Source organism: Ambystoma mexicanum, chromosome 3q, assembly GCF_040938575.1.
Source record: "Ambystoma mexicanum isolate Mex_15411 chromosome 3q, UKY_AmexF1_1, whole genome shotgun sequence".
NCBI classification, from domain to species: domain Eukaryota; kingdom Metazoa; phylum Chordata; class Amphibia; order Caudata; family Ambystomatidae; genus Ambystoma; species Ambystoma mexicanum.
The window spans coordinates 597939238-597953278 of record NC_090926.1 but is presented as its reverse complement, the minus strand read 5'-3'; the positions used below and the strand labels follow the sequence as shown (position 1 = coordinate 597953278).

Sequence of the window (14041 nt, the reverse complement as noted above, 5' to 3'; positions counted from 1 at the left end):
TTAGGTCAGGTATATGATCTATTGGGTATTTGCTACAATACCTGTTAAACCTGGTATATTGTGCATCAGGTATTTGTTACGTTAGGAATGCTGTATCTGGGGGTTAGATTATGGGGTATCAGATATGTAATGCATGTTTTACGTCTGGTATGTGTTGAGCTGGATACATATTTTCGTTTTTTGTTATTTTAGGTTTCCGTTGTAGCAGGCATTTCTAAATCAACAGGCTGTTAACGGCAGCCCCTCTGGGCATAAAGGGCGCCTTGTTTGGACGCCGAAAGGGGGTCCTATAAGCGAGGCGGCAGGTTCGGGGGGGAGAGAGAGAATAGAAGCCCCCTCCGTGCTCTGTCACGAACCCCACCCCCACCCGGGCTCCCTGGTGCAGTCCGCTCGCCTGAGATAAAGAAATCGACTACATCTAGCGAGCATGACTCGCGCTTCCTGTCTACGCCTGTCCCCACCAAAGGCGCTGCTTTTTCTCTTCACCAACTTCCTTCCCCCCTCCAACCGCCAAGAGCCAGAGGAAGAGTGCGCCTAGCTAGCACCCGGACACGCAGGGGAGCCCAGCCAACACCCAGAGAGGTATGCGCCCCAAACGGCTCGTTTATTCTGACCTATTCGCCGTACATGTTTCTGTCCTCCCTCTGGCAACAGGGCGCCGCAGCAGCCGCGCTCTGCAGCATGTCAGCGGTCGTAATGTGGGGCGGTGTCCGGGGTTATATGCAGCTGGCCTGGATGCCGGGGAGTCTCCGGCGCTGCTTTGTCATCTCCCGGGATGCGGTGTGTGAACGCCGGTCTTCGTGAAATGGTGTACAGGACCCACAATTCTTAATTTGAACCCACACTCCTCGTGCAATCAGGTGACCGGCATTGTTCGAACAAGGAGCCTTGCTTCGGTGAATGCAGGGTGTTATATTGACATGTGGTCGCTCTTCCGGGAGCCTTCCACCCCCACCCCCCGTCTCTGAGATTGGGCGTGTTCAACCGGGGGGGGGGGGTCGTCACCGTGTAATGGGTAACTCGCTCCCCACAGAATAATCCCTTCAATCTGTTATTTTCTTTAATTGGATTATCATAGAGCATCTGCCGGGCGGGGCTATTCACACCGAGGCGGCATGGCGATGGGGTTGCAAGGTGGGTGGGAGCGAGGCGGCATGGCCTCGAGGTGGCATGGCGGTGGGGTTGTATGGTGTGTGGGGGCGAGGTGGCATGGCGATAGGGTTGCAAGGTGGGTGGGAGCGTGGCGGCATGGGGCGAGGTGGCATGGCGATGGGGTTGTATGGTGGTTGGGTGCAAGGCGGCATGGCGATGGGGTTGCAAGGTGGGTGGGAGCGAGGTGGCATGGGGCGAGGTGGCATGGCGATGGGGTTGTAAGGTGGGTGAGGTGGCATGGCGATGAGGTTGTAAGGTGGGTGAGTTGGCATGGCGATGGGGTTGTAAGGTGGGTGGGAGCGCCAGTTCTTAGTCGCTTTATCTCAGAGGGCGAGTTGTGGTGCTTGCATAGGGGTGACATTTGACCGGTTCACTATAAAGACCCCGCAGCCCACCTGGTGGCATAACGTGACACGAAATCTGAGCTCCGCTGCGCTTGATTGATTGCACTTGGGCTCATACAGACACACACGTGCGCACAGCCAGGGAACGGGGCCGCCGCCCCACAGGGCCAGATCGGGGGGGGGGGGGCACGGGAGAGAGCCTTCACAGTGACAACCTCCCATCCGCACCTTGGCCTCTCAGCCGGAGAGGTCAGTGACCTGCCAAACCCATGTCATGGGTGACAGCGTCAGCCACGGGCAGCCGGAATATAGACAGCCTTGCTTTCCATTCTGGAGTGGAACCGGTGCCTTGGCTCCTCCAATTACAAGAATCCCCCTGCAAACCTTAGCATGCCACAGTGTGTTGGATGAAAAAGCAGGCGCGGGTGGCGATGTCTTATGCTACGCTGGCATTTAGCCCCTTAATGTCTCAATAGGAGCATCTTTTGCCGATTGGACCTTTAATAAAATAGGCGTTTCTATTGCTCTTTCCCACGGATCGGTTTCAGCCGACTAGACTACCGGGGGACCGAATCGGGCTCAAGGAATTTCATTCACCCACCGATGCTTCGTGTCTGGGCGGTGCCCGTCATGTGCTTCTTCCTTTTGATTTAAAGGGGGTTTTCCGAACCGACTCTGGCGAGGGGTTCTAGCTCTTGACCAAACTCTCTGGTAGTGGCTAAGGCGTAATAAAGGTAAGCAAACACATATTCACAATTTTAATATCCAACTCCTTGTGAATCCTGGGTTGAGAGGGGCTTGCGTGACGCGCATCCGCAGTCATTCTCGCCGGCCATCTAATGCATGTGAATGTAGCACAATAAGCGATTGCTACCTGGATTTTGAAATTAGGATTTTAAATATTTTTAAAATGGGCAGGTGGCACCCAAGACAACAGTAAGCATTAAAATGAAACAAAAGTATAATCCATTTAATAAACCTAAGATTTTAAAAAAGGCAAACTTTATCTTGTAATGATGGACAAAGAGAGCACACCCTTTGGTAGAAAAGGGTTTCTGGGTATTGAAGAACAGGAGTCTGCAGTTAAAGTCTTGTAGAAAATTCAAACAAGTTCATGGATATGTCTGAGGCCACTAGGGCCCATACACCAAAGCCAAGGGGAGAGGCCCACTGATCTCTCTATACCTTAGCATCTTTCAAGGTCTTGGCCGCATCAAGCCAAACATTTGGGCACGCCAAACAGACTTAACTGGATTCAACCAAGCAGTGTGGTTTGCCAAGCGGCAATGTTCCTTTGGCTCGAAGAAGCTTGGAACAAGAATTGATGGTTGAGTCGGCGTAACTCTGTGTGGAAGGCTGCTGTGTTGTGTTTTTGCAACTCTAGAAGAGGCCTTCCGAATACTCGCAGGGTCTCGAAATTGCATAGAGCACCAAAGTCAGCTTCTACTGGTTCTTCGAGTGCTGTACGGCTTTTCGCTGGGACACTGAGGAAAGAGGAGTCAGTCTTTTGCCCTCACCAGCCAGGGACACTTGCAGGGCTGCCAAATCAGCAGGCATAGCCATGTGTACCAGTGTAGCAACATCAGGCTATCTTCAGAAAGTGTTTCAAATGTTACCCCGAAACTGTTGGGGAGAGTATCTGCACTCTCCTTGGGAGGCCCTTGTCTTCTCCCTATGGATGGTACTTTGTGCAGCTTTTATCCCAACAAGGTTCTATGGAAGTAGGTCCAAGAGATGCCTCTTCAAGAGGGTTCCTACAGATGATATATCTCTAGGGATCGATGTCCGCTACCTTTGACCCCATAGTTGGCTAATTTTAACGTAAGGGCTTTACACAAGAAAAGGTATAGGGGTGCATAAAAAGCTATAAGAAATCTTGAACTGTGACTTGCAGCACCACTGACGCCCTAGAACAGGAAATCAGTGGGGACCATGAAGCTTAACATAGACTTGTCGGTAGGAGGTTCGAAGCTTCATGCAGGGGGTAGCTCTGGTTCGGGAAAGACCCCAGGGCAGGGTGAAGATGTCTTGAATGTGGTTCCGGCAACATGGGAGGACCCCTTGGGAGCATCAGATGGGAGCGAACATTGCAATGACCCAAGTCTGGATTGGCAGGCTCTCTGGAGCAGCGCAGTCCGATTTTACGTTCCAGAAAGCCTTTCGTCAGGGCAGTATGTTGATGTGTTTCCATCAGAGCTCTGAGTTGCCAGCAATAAGGCAGGAACAGCCCTTTGAAAAACTGCAGCCCCAAGCTAGTCAGCTGCAGGATAAATGTAGACTGACATTGAAACGGTGATGGATCCAGAGCAGGGTTGGACATTGGGTTGGTTAGTTGGTTTAATGAGCCCAGAGGTGGAAGGCACGCATTTCAGGGTTCCCAGACAAATTGAAGGCAAAGGGCTGTAACATGATGGTTTCTTTGTCCAGTGCTGGTCACAGCAGTAGTCCTCTAGGTATAGTCCACCTGCTTCAGATGCTTGGATCTTGTGGTTCGGACAGAGGGCATGCCCCGCCCAGCGGAGGCTGTCCAATAAGGGGCCGCTTGCCACACCCCATTATGCACAGCAACATAAGAAACAACCCGACTGAAGTCTGGGGTTGGACCAGACGGCCCCACAGCCCAATTTCAGCCAGGACATTTACACAAAGCACTCGACGAATCAAGAGCTGCAATACTTTGTAAATACATGCCCTCATAAGGCAATTCCTGATCTGAAAAGGAAGGAAGGAAGGTGGCGCAAAGAATAGGGCTTGTGCAGCGGTTTTAGGCATATGGCACTTAATCACAGTAAATAATGAAGGTGCCTTGCTGTACCTCTGAAAATAAACCTTTTACTGCCACCATCCTGTTAATTACACATGCAAGTAATTGGACAATAAAAGGGACACACATTATCCCAGTAGCACTCCACTGTAGGTAGCTTGTGCTACACTGTAAAACCTAAAGGTGAAAAGCAAAGGGAGACCCATTCGCTCCTCTGTTAGCCCCAGGGACTGACCAGTGCACCCCAAACAAAATGGGAGAAGCTTATTGGGTGAAGCAAAAGGGTCACGCTCGCACACATCACTAAGGATCCAGAGCGCCGGAGAGCATGGAAATGACAGTGCTGTGTCAACTTCACGTAACACAAAGCAAATCTAGGGGACTCTCGATGGATTTCCCACACCTGTATCCAGATATTTTCCCCTTTTATAAAGCTAGGACTGCACCTTCCAGAACGAGCACCTTCAAAATTACACAAGCCTGTGACTATATCTACGCTATGTGTGCAGTAACCAGCAAATATCCCACTGGGATCAGAACACGTGACCTACTCGTGTAACAAATACCATGTCTGTCATGCGTGATTTTAGTATGATCTACATCTGGCTCACAACCCAGGAACGTTTTTGATCAGAATTGGCACCGGATACCTGCCCGTCACATGGGAATCTCTGAAACGGGCAAGTTAACCCAACGCGCCATGTTACTGGAAGTGAAGCCGTCACCTGCAGTTTTTTTATTTGTATTTTTTTTTAAAACATTTTTTTTTTAGGGGACCCAAATTACTCATGACATCACCATCTTCCATCCTGAAGTCCTCGATATGGGTGACGATTATTCCCGGGGTGGAAATTGGTCTTCATGCGGCAGGAGCTGGAAGGAACTCATGGGCATCAGGGTTTCCCTCTGACAGGAATTGACCATTGAGGTCCAGCCTCGTGAACAGAGTGCCTGTAAGAGGATGACTTTTGCTTTCTCCTCCACTGTGGCATGCACCCAAGAATTCACATTCTTTGAGCCCCCGCTTTCCATTCCCGTGTTATATCTATTGCTGACTATTTCTGTTAAATCCTGTCTCTTCCCTCTTTGCTTTACCTCTTCACGTTTTACATTCTCTTTTTCAATTGCTTTCGCATTTATTCATTGTATATTTCTTTTCTGTCAGTTCCTCCGTCTTGATGCTACCTCCTGTTACTGCACTAATACCTGTTACTGTCTCTTTAATGCCACAGATTGCTTCTCCGCTGCCACCCAAGCGGAAACTATTGCATTCGTGTACAGATGGGGAGAAATGGCATATGAGGGGGGGCACACAGCTTGCAGGTGTTTTTTAGTTATGTTCCCACCCAGTTGCTGCCCCATCCCGCTCAAAAAACCTCCCCATGGAAACACTTTGCACTCGCTGTAATCAAGCCTTAACATCAAACGTTGCCCTCAGATGCCTGCCAGTGATTTTTCAAACCAGTCTTTTGAGAGTTAGTGACTTAATTGGAGCTGTAAACTCACTTCTGTTGTAATACAAATGTATTAACCAGGCCTGCCTTAAGCCACACGAATTAAAAGCACTGTGCATGTCCTTCACTGAAGTCCTTCTAAAATCGAGCATTGGCAAAGCTAACAGTTTTGTCTCGTGTATACGTGTAAGGCATTTGCCAGGCACTGCTTATTGGATGCCCAGGCATTCACTGCGTTTTGCATCTGCTAACATCAATGGCCTGTTAATACTACTACGGCAGCGCTTGGTCAGTGCCTTTCCCAGGCCTACACAAAAGCCCTAAGTGTTGGCTTTAGCAATGCTTGTTCTTGTTCTCTCCCCCCGCCCCCCTGCACAGCGAGGCTCTTCTACACAATATGCAACAAATCTAACTTCCAAATTAGAAGTAACCATCACTTTGTGCAGAGTGTTTTACATGTCCTTTAAGGGTTTATTTTTTCAGCTTTTACGCAGATTCCCAGACGTAGTCTGACACGTATGTCTGCTTGGCACCAGTTGGCTCGGGATGTTGGTATCGAGACATCCAGGCTCTTCTAGGCCCAATGCAGGAGCTGAATAGAGCACATCTTCTGGCAGTTTCGAACCCTTTTAATTTATTGATGTCCACTCCTAGAATGTGCTGTGTTGTTAAATAGGGTATGGTTCAAAACATGGTTTACTAGTGACATGAAGTCACCTTGTTGATCTATATCAGTTACACTTACACACTAATCACAACAGCAGCTACACTATCTAGTTGAGCTGCCTGCCTGGGATTGTAACTTGTTCCTTGCATATCTATTTATAGGTTTTATTTTATAGATCTCTATAGGTGCAACATTTAACTAATTGTCCTCTCTACCTGGAATAATTGTCCTACAGGTTTTAAAGAACCCCGCAGCATGTCTGACGGAATACCCCCAGCTTTTTTTTTTTTATTAATAAAGTATGTGGGTAGATCTGTCTTTGAAAGTGAGGTCTGATAATCCCACCCTCCCTTCATAATGTTCTGCCGAAAAGGATAGTGCAAGTATGCAACTCTGCTGTGCCTTCCTGATTACCCCTCATCAACTGCCTGTAGTTTGGAAACCTAGCAGTAAAAAGTGTCTTATGCATTCCCGCCAACAGACTGATGGAGCCCAAATCTCCAACAGCCAGGATCTGCCATGGACACACCTGGTCCTATAATTTATTTATTTATTTTTGCATTTTTAATGTGCTCACACAGCCCGCGGGCATGGAGGCACTGTTGCAGGATTTTTTATTTTTTGCGTAATTGTTTTTTCTTAGTTGCGTATTTGTAACGCGCTTAAATACCCAGAGGTTTCTAAGTGCGGACCCGGGGATCGAACCTCTGTTGCTTCATGTGGTCTTGCTTCCTAGGTGAGCACGTTGCCGCTGAGGTGTTCTATAATTGTGTGCTCTAAAACCAATGTAAATCTAAGCCATGTCTGGTAATGATGACAGTCTTGCAGGGCTCAAAATGTACACTCTCCCCCTAGCAATTGGCTACAGATGATTGACTCTTGACGAGTAAGACCTGGTGTGCTTTGTGTACTGTGTAGGAGGTGCGTGACATACCTGGCTAGTAGCTTGCAACTTGACATTTTGCCGCCTGGTCTCTTAGGATCCGCAGTTATATTGGAAAAACCTGTTTGGTGTCAATTTGTTGTCATTGTTTAGTGTCCTTCCTCTCGGTGCCTCCTGTGTATTCACTGGCTGGGACTGAGTTCAACCCCAAGCAGCCATTTGGGCTGTGCCCCAGCAAAAGCCTTTGTCTTCCCTAGATTTGTCACCGTCTAAGAAGATTATTGCCCACATAGGGTAGGGAGAGGTGCATCGCCTCAAACCAAAAGAGCTCAAACCAGGGTGGTAAGTAGAGTTGGAGCAGCCAGGAGAAAAGCATCATTCCACAGAAGTGTTCCTCCATTCCCAAAGGGCTCCCAACTTCCTATAGCCCCATCTCCCCCAATTCCTGCAGACCAGGCATTCTGGAAATGACATCACCAGGCAGTGTACTCTGAAGCAGCAGCCAGGTTTGTATCCCATATTTACCAGGGGTAAGACCCCTACCACCCTCTCGTTGAATCATATTTTTGGTGACCTGCTGCTTGGCCAAGGCCTACCGTAGTTGAGACTACTGGTAACCAGGAACCCGCTCACTTGAGGTGACATTCCCAGTAGGTGCACTCTAAAAACCTTCCTGGCTGTCAAGGGTAGAAGAAAGTACTTGCCTTGTCGACCCTGGGTGTGGTTTCTCCACAGCACACGGGACTCGAGAAACCGCTCTGATGTATTTTTTCAAGATGGCTCAACCAACATTTCTCTAGCTGCTGCATGCACCAAGAGCCAAGAGCTGGTTTTAACACTCACAGATTTTATGTCTGATATCAGGCCACTGACTTAACCCATTGCCTGCCTGCACTCCAGCCACGTTTCGAGATGGTCGCCATTGAAGAAGAGAATTGCTTCATTCGACCTCTTTGCACTGGCTCACTCGAACAAATTCAAGTCGGTGACTCGACCCATCAACTACCTGCTCTTCACCGGATTCAAGACTATCTCCGCTATAATATTACACCTCATCGCTGGACTGTCTGGACCTGATTAGATTGTCTTGAAGCCAGCAATTCATTTAGAAGCATATTGATGCTGACCTAGCCTGCTCAACACTGTGGAGCCCCAAGAATACATATTGAAGGTATTTGAAGTGGTTCTCTCCTCCTGGCCTGCCTTGAACGACCCTAGTGACTAGTGAGACCCCCCATGTCTACCTTTTTTTTTTAAATACCTCTTCAGTAAACTTGATATTGCTGCTGTAATTTGCGTGTGAACACCCGTCTTCAGACTCAGTGTCCCCTTTATTACAAGTCAACATATTTTGTCTTCCTTTAAGCAAGTGTGTTCTAATGTGTTTGCTTAGTGGGTTTGTAGTTTTTTTTTGTTTTTGTTTTTTTTAGTTTTTTTTTTGTGCTCTTTTTTTTCTAGAACCTTTGTTCGACTTTATTCTTTTTATACCACTGCCCTATTTGTTGTAAGGTCTTCTTCTGTGCTAGCTCCCATTGCACCTGAAGAGTATAGCCTGCCCTCGACCCATGCACACTTGAAGAGTTGAAGTAGTTGTGTGATTGAGGTCACTGCTGATTTAGGAGTGATGTGAGGACAAGAGCTTTTCATTATTGACCCATGTGCTCCTGCAGGGCACTAGGCATTGGTCTGGGCTATTAGGTTGCAAAGCCACCTTTTAGCTGAAACTATTGCATTAAAGTACAGGTGGGAAGAAATGGCATATGAGAAGGGACACAACGCTTGTAGATGTTGTTTGGTTATTTGCCCACCCATTGACTGGCCATGCTAATTCTTATGGTCGTTCCCACCCAGTTCCTGCCAGTCCCCACCAGAAACACTTCCTCATGGATACTCTTTCAGCTTGCTTTATTCAAGCCCTACTATCAAATGTTGCTCTCGAAGGGCCTGCCAGTGTTTTTCAAAGCAGTCTTATGAGAGTTAATGACGAGCAGTAAACACGATACTGATGTAATAAAAATCTCTAAACCAGACCTGGTTTCAGCTACTCTATATATGAAAACTAGTGTCCTTCACTGAAGTCCTGTATTAGACATTTCCCAGGCACTACTATTAGACACCCAGGTACTCGCAACGTTGTATACCTGCTACCAACAATGGGCAGTTAACACTATGGCATTGCCTGGCAAGGGCCTTTCCCAGCCCTACACAAAAGCCCAAACTGTTGGCGTTGTACATCAATTAACTGCACCAGCCTCTCCTCCCCTCCCTTTAGGAAAATCTAATCTCAGGCCGGGGTGCAGAATTTGCACCTGACATTAGATGGTGGTAATTGACTCTTGGCAAGTAGGAAATGGTGTGCTGTGTGCATGTGTAAAATCAAGGCGACAAGTGAATTTGTACGGCTGGCTAGTAGTTTGAAACGTTTTGCACCCCTACTCTCAGCCAGACAAAACAGTCTCACAGAGTCCATCTGTTTGGCCAGCTATATCACTTAATGACAATGACCCCCTCCCTCTCGGCTCCCACACGCACCTCCTCCTCCTCATCACACCCAATGCACCAGAAATTGGTGCAAACTAGTTGTTTATCTTTTCCTTGATCTGCCACGTGCACAGGTATGTTCTGGTAGTGTCTCCATATCTTCCACTGAACCTTCTTCCTACCTACCTCACAAACGCAGCTTTCTAATGTATACACGAAGGGGTGGGGTAGTTGTATTCTGCCCTATATATTTATGGCATTTCCGTAACGCCCAAACTCTAGGGTATCACAGCGTTTGTACAGAAGAGACGTAATTAGTAGTAGGAGGACCAACGTGCATAGGAAGCAAATTCAGGGGTAAAATGGTGGCTAAAGTTGTAGACACAGTGTGTCATTAATTTTATTTATTGAATCACAAGGTTTGAGTCTTGACCAGCTTCTTGAAGGTAGCGTAGGAGCGATTTTCTCAGAAGAATGGAGGTAGGGTGTTCGCGAGGGTGGGGGCAGTAACAGCGAAGCTAACACAGCCACCTACATATATAAGCTGGCAAAATACCCCTGCATAAAGAGCATGCATTCTCCCAGCAGACAATGGGGAAACGACAGACACACCTGCACTTACTCCCTTTCTTCCCCACGCACAGGCCCATTGCGCCCCCTGGATATGGGGTACAGAGAAGTGCTACACGACAGAGCTCTAATAATAACACTTTGAATTGTATTGTACAATAGTTTCGGACTATAGAATATTGATTTCGAAATTTAATCGCCTAAAATATCCGTTTGAGAATTACTAATTGATCATTTTACATCTAAAAACAGAGTAACTTCCTCTGCCAAATCTTATCTCTCATCTCCTGACCTTAAAAATTAGAAGAGGAACATTTTGGGACAGAGGTGCAGAATGAATTCAATGGTAACTTTAGAACATTTCCAGTTCTAGCTTGAATGTCCAAATATCCCCCTCTCCCACACCCCAAAGAGGCATATGAGAGGTATGCAGTTGTTCGGATTCCCCCACCCCCCCAAACATCTAAAGCAGCGGTCTTCCTCAGTTGGCCCTCCTGCCTGAGGGTATTATACTAGAAAATAAGGGATGGTCCTGCTTCTTGGAAGTGCCAAAATTGGCCTCGGAGCTCTCATTAGTACTTCGAACTGTTGAAGCTAAGGTGGACATTCCTGGGGGGCATTGGAGGGATTTCCCAAACTCAGAACTTCCACCTGTGCTTACATTTTGAGACAAAATCCCGTGATATGAATACTCTGTTTTTGAGTATATTTTATGCTGGAAGGTTTTCGTACCCGGCCCATATCCCAGTTGGCAATCTTTCCACGTGTTCCACCCACATCATTGACGTTAGCTACACACCAACTATCCTTAAGAGAGCAGGCAACCTATGGCTCTCCTGGTTTTCAGACTGACTCCCTTCAGGCCTAGCCAGTATAGTCCATGGTGAGGGATCCTGGCTTTCATTGGCCAAAACTACAGGCTTTGTCCACCTCCCTTTTAAAAATGAGTCCGCCACATCCTAAAATGTGGACAAAATGCTTATTAGATGGCTATAATGGCAAAACTACTTTTAATCGATATCGTAGCTTGTCACCTAAAATGAGTGCATCCCGGCTTCAAGGAATTTAGCTCCTGTGCTAAACCTTACATGGAATTAATGAGTGCACGTGCTAATGGGCAAGGCCAGTAGAATGCCTAAAGGCATTGATGAAACCGTCCACCTGGGGATTTAACTCTGCACCAGGCCAACCACCACACAATGTTAATGCTTACCCGCAACAAAACCGTGTCTTAAAGCTGCCTCACATTACCACTTAAAGGGATGGTCTAGTAAAAATTTGTATTTAAAAAATAGATAGGCAAGATAAAAAAAAAAAATACTAGCATTCTCCGTTTTAAAACTTCCTATGTAAAATTTTGAGCTATTCAAGCTCAAAATTCGCAAAAGCAAGCACATGGGCGCATCCATTTTGTGAAATGGAGGCCCTCCTGTGCTGGCTTTTGCTGTTGCAGCACTAATGAAGGAAAAGCCAGCCAGCTGTAGTAAACAAAGGGTACCGCTGGGTGGCTTTCCCTTCATTAGTGCTGTAGGCGGAGGACGGGGTCCGGAGACCAGAGCAGGAAAGCTGCAGCTGAATCTCGGTAAGTGCTATTTATTTTTTTTTAAAAATAAGCACTAGCTGCGTTTTTTTTTTTCTATAAATTTTCCGGGCTGGAGGAGCCCGGAAAACTTAGAAATAAAACCGCAGCTTTAAAAACATTGTATTTATGTTTGCGGTCGCTTTTGAAGCGACCGCAAACATAAATAAAACGCTGCGGGTTTTCTTTCCAAGTTTCTCAGGCTGCTCCGGCCTGAGAGCCCCAAATGGGAAAGCAGATTCAGGCAGAAACAACGCGGCATTGCGGAAAACAACCGCGTTGTTTCTGCCTGAATCTGCTTTCCCATTTGGGGCTCTCGGGCTCCCCACGGGGAGCCCGAGAGCCCCAAATGGGAAAGCAGATTTAGGCAGACAACGCAGCATTTAGCATTTCCCATTTGGGTCTCTCGGGCTCCCCACGGGGAGCCCGAGAGCCCCAAATGGGAAATCGGCTGTAGGTAGAAACACTACACGACATGTAAACATAACCGCGTTGTGTTTCTGCCTGCTGTGGCTTTCACTTTGGGTCTCCGGTGCTCCCCTGGGAGCACCGGAGACCCAAAGTGATAGCCACAGCAGGCAGAAACACACGCGGTTGTGTTGGGAAACGCTGCGGTTTTTCTTTCCAAGTTTCTCAGGCTCCTGAGAAACTTGGAAAGAAAAACCGCAGCGTTTTCCAACACAGTAACGTTGTATTTATGTTTGCGGTCACTTCAAAAGCGACCGCAAACATAAATACTTTTTTAAAGCTGCGGTTTTATTTCTAAGTTTTCCAGGCTCCTCCAGCAAAAAACGCAGCTAGTGTTTATTTAAAAAAAAAAAAAAATAGCACTTACCGAGATTCAGCTGCAGCTTTCCTGCTCTGGTCTCCGGTCCCTGTCCTCCGCCTACAGCACTAATGAAGGGAAAGCCACCCAGCGGTAGCTTTTGTTTACTACAGCTGGCTGGCTTTTCCTTCATTAGTGCCGCAAAAGCCAGCACAGGAGGGCCTCCATTTCACAAAATGGATGCGCCCATATGCTTGCTTTTGCGAATTTTGAGCTTGAATAGCTCAAAATTTTACACAGGAAGTTTTAAAACGGAGAATGCTAATATTTCTTTTTATGTTGCCTGTCTATTTTTTAAATTTTTTTACTAGACCATCCTTTTAAGCCAAAGCAACTTTTCTTTCCTCCTCCTAGTTTACCCCACCTGGCTTCTACCACAGCCTGAAAAGCGCCATGTGGGCCCACCAATGGCAAAGACCATGCCATTTAGGACCCAATAACATGTCAAACCTTGGTAAAACCAGTCATTTTGACTTTTGTATTGGGGGAGGTTGTGTGTCTATTTGGTCTAACGTGCACCAGGCAGAATGAACTGCATTTGGGTGCAGTTGTTAACTAAAAATCGACTTAACTGTGAGGAACTGTACTTGCCCTTATTACTTAGATTCACTTAAATAAGGTTTTCAGTTCTTTCCTGAAGCTTTCTAGTGAGGTGTATGATCGTCAAGCAATTGGCAACTGGTTCCATAGCTTTGGGCCAAACACAGAGAACCTCCTGTCACCCTTTGAGGTGCGTTTGATCCGCGGAACGTCCACCAAGGGTTTCCTGACAGGAGATCTGTGGTTGGTTGATAGTGGTGGATTCTAGTGGTCAAGTATCTAGGTGCAATTTCATAGAAACATTTATAAATGAGACACCACTTTACAGATTTAACTCAATCCTCCACCATGAGCCAGTGGAGTGCTCTCCGGGATGTTGAGACATGTTCGCTTTGGGCAATTAGACTGACTGCTGCATTCTGTGCCCTCTGTAGTCTCAAGATCTGTTTCGCTGGAATCCCCGTCATCAGACTGTGACAGTAGTCAAGGTGGGAATTTACCAGTTCTCCTACAACCACAGAATGATCTTGGGGTGCTATAAAGGGGAGTATGTTCCTAAGCATACACAAGGAATGGTACACAGCTTTTACTTCAGCCCCTACCTGGGCTTCACTGGCCAGGTTCTTTTGCCTAGTGCACCCAAGGTTTTTCACTTTCTTTGAGAATGGGATCTCTTCACCCAGGATCTGCGGTGTTATATTTTGTTCTTCACTTCTCCTTTTTTTTTTTTTTTTTTTTTTTCTCTGATCTTAATAGTCTCACCTCTGTTTTCGCTGCATTG

The 14041-nt window shown here is 47.0% G+C and overlaps 1 protein-coding gene across 2 annotated transcripts in view; it reads left to right on the top strand.

Moving 5' to 3' along the window:
* Window positions 1–285: 285 nt before the first annotated feature.
* ARHGDIB (Rho GDP dissociation inhibitor beta) overlaps window positions 286–14041 on the top strand; it is a 177689-nt gene continuing 163933 nt past the window's right edge. Inside the window, exon 1 of one of the 2 annotated variants that reach the window (XM_069654457.1) lies at window positions 286–582. The gene's annotated coding sequence lies outside the window, so the exon portion shown is untranslated. Of the gene's footprint in view, window positions 583–1076; window positions 1135–14041 lie in introns of those variants that run through there. The other variant, XM_069654458.1, reaches the window with a different exon arrangement.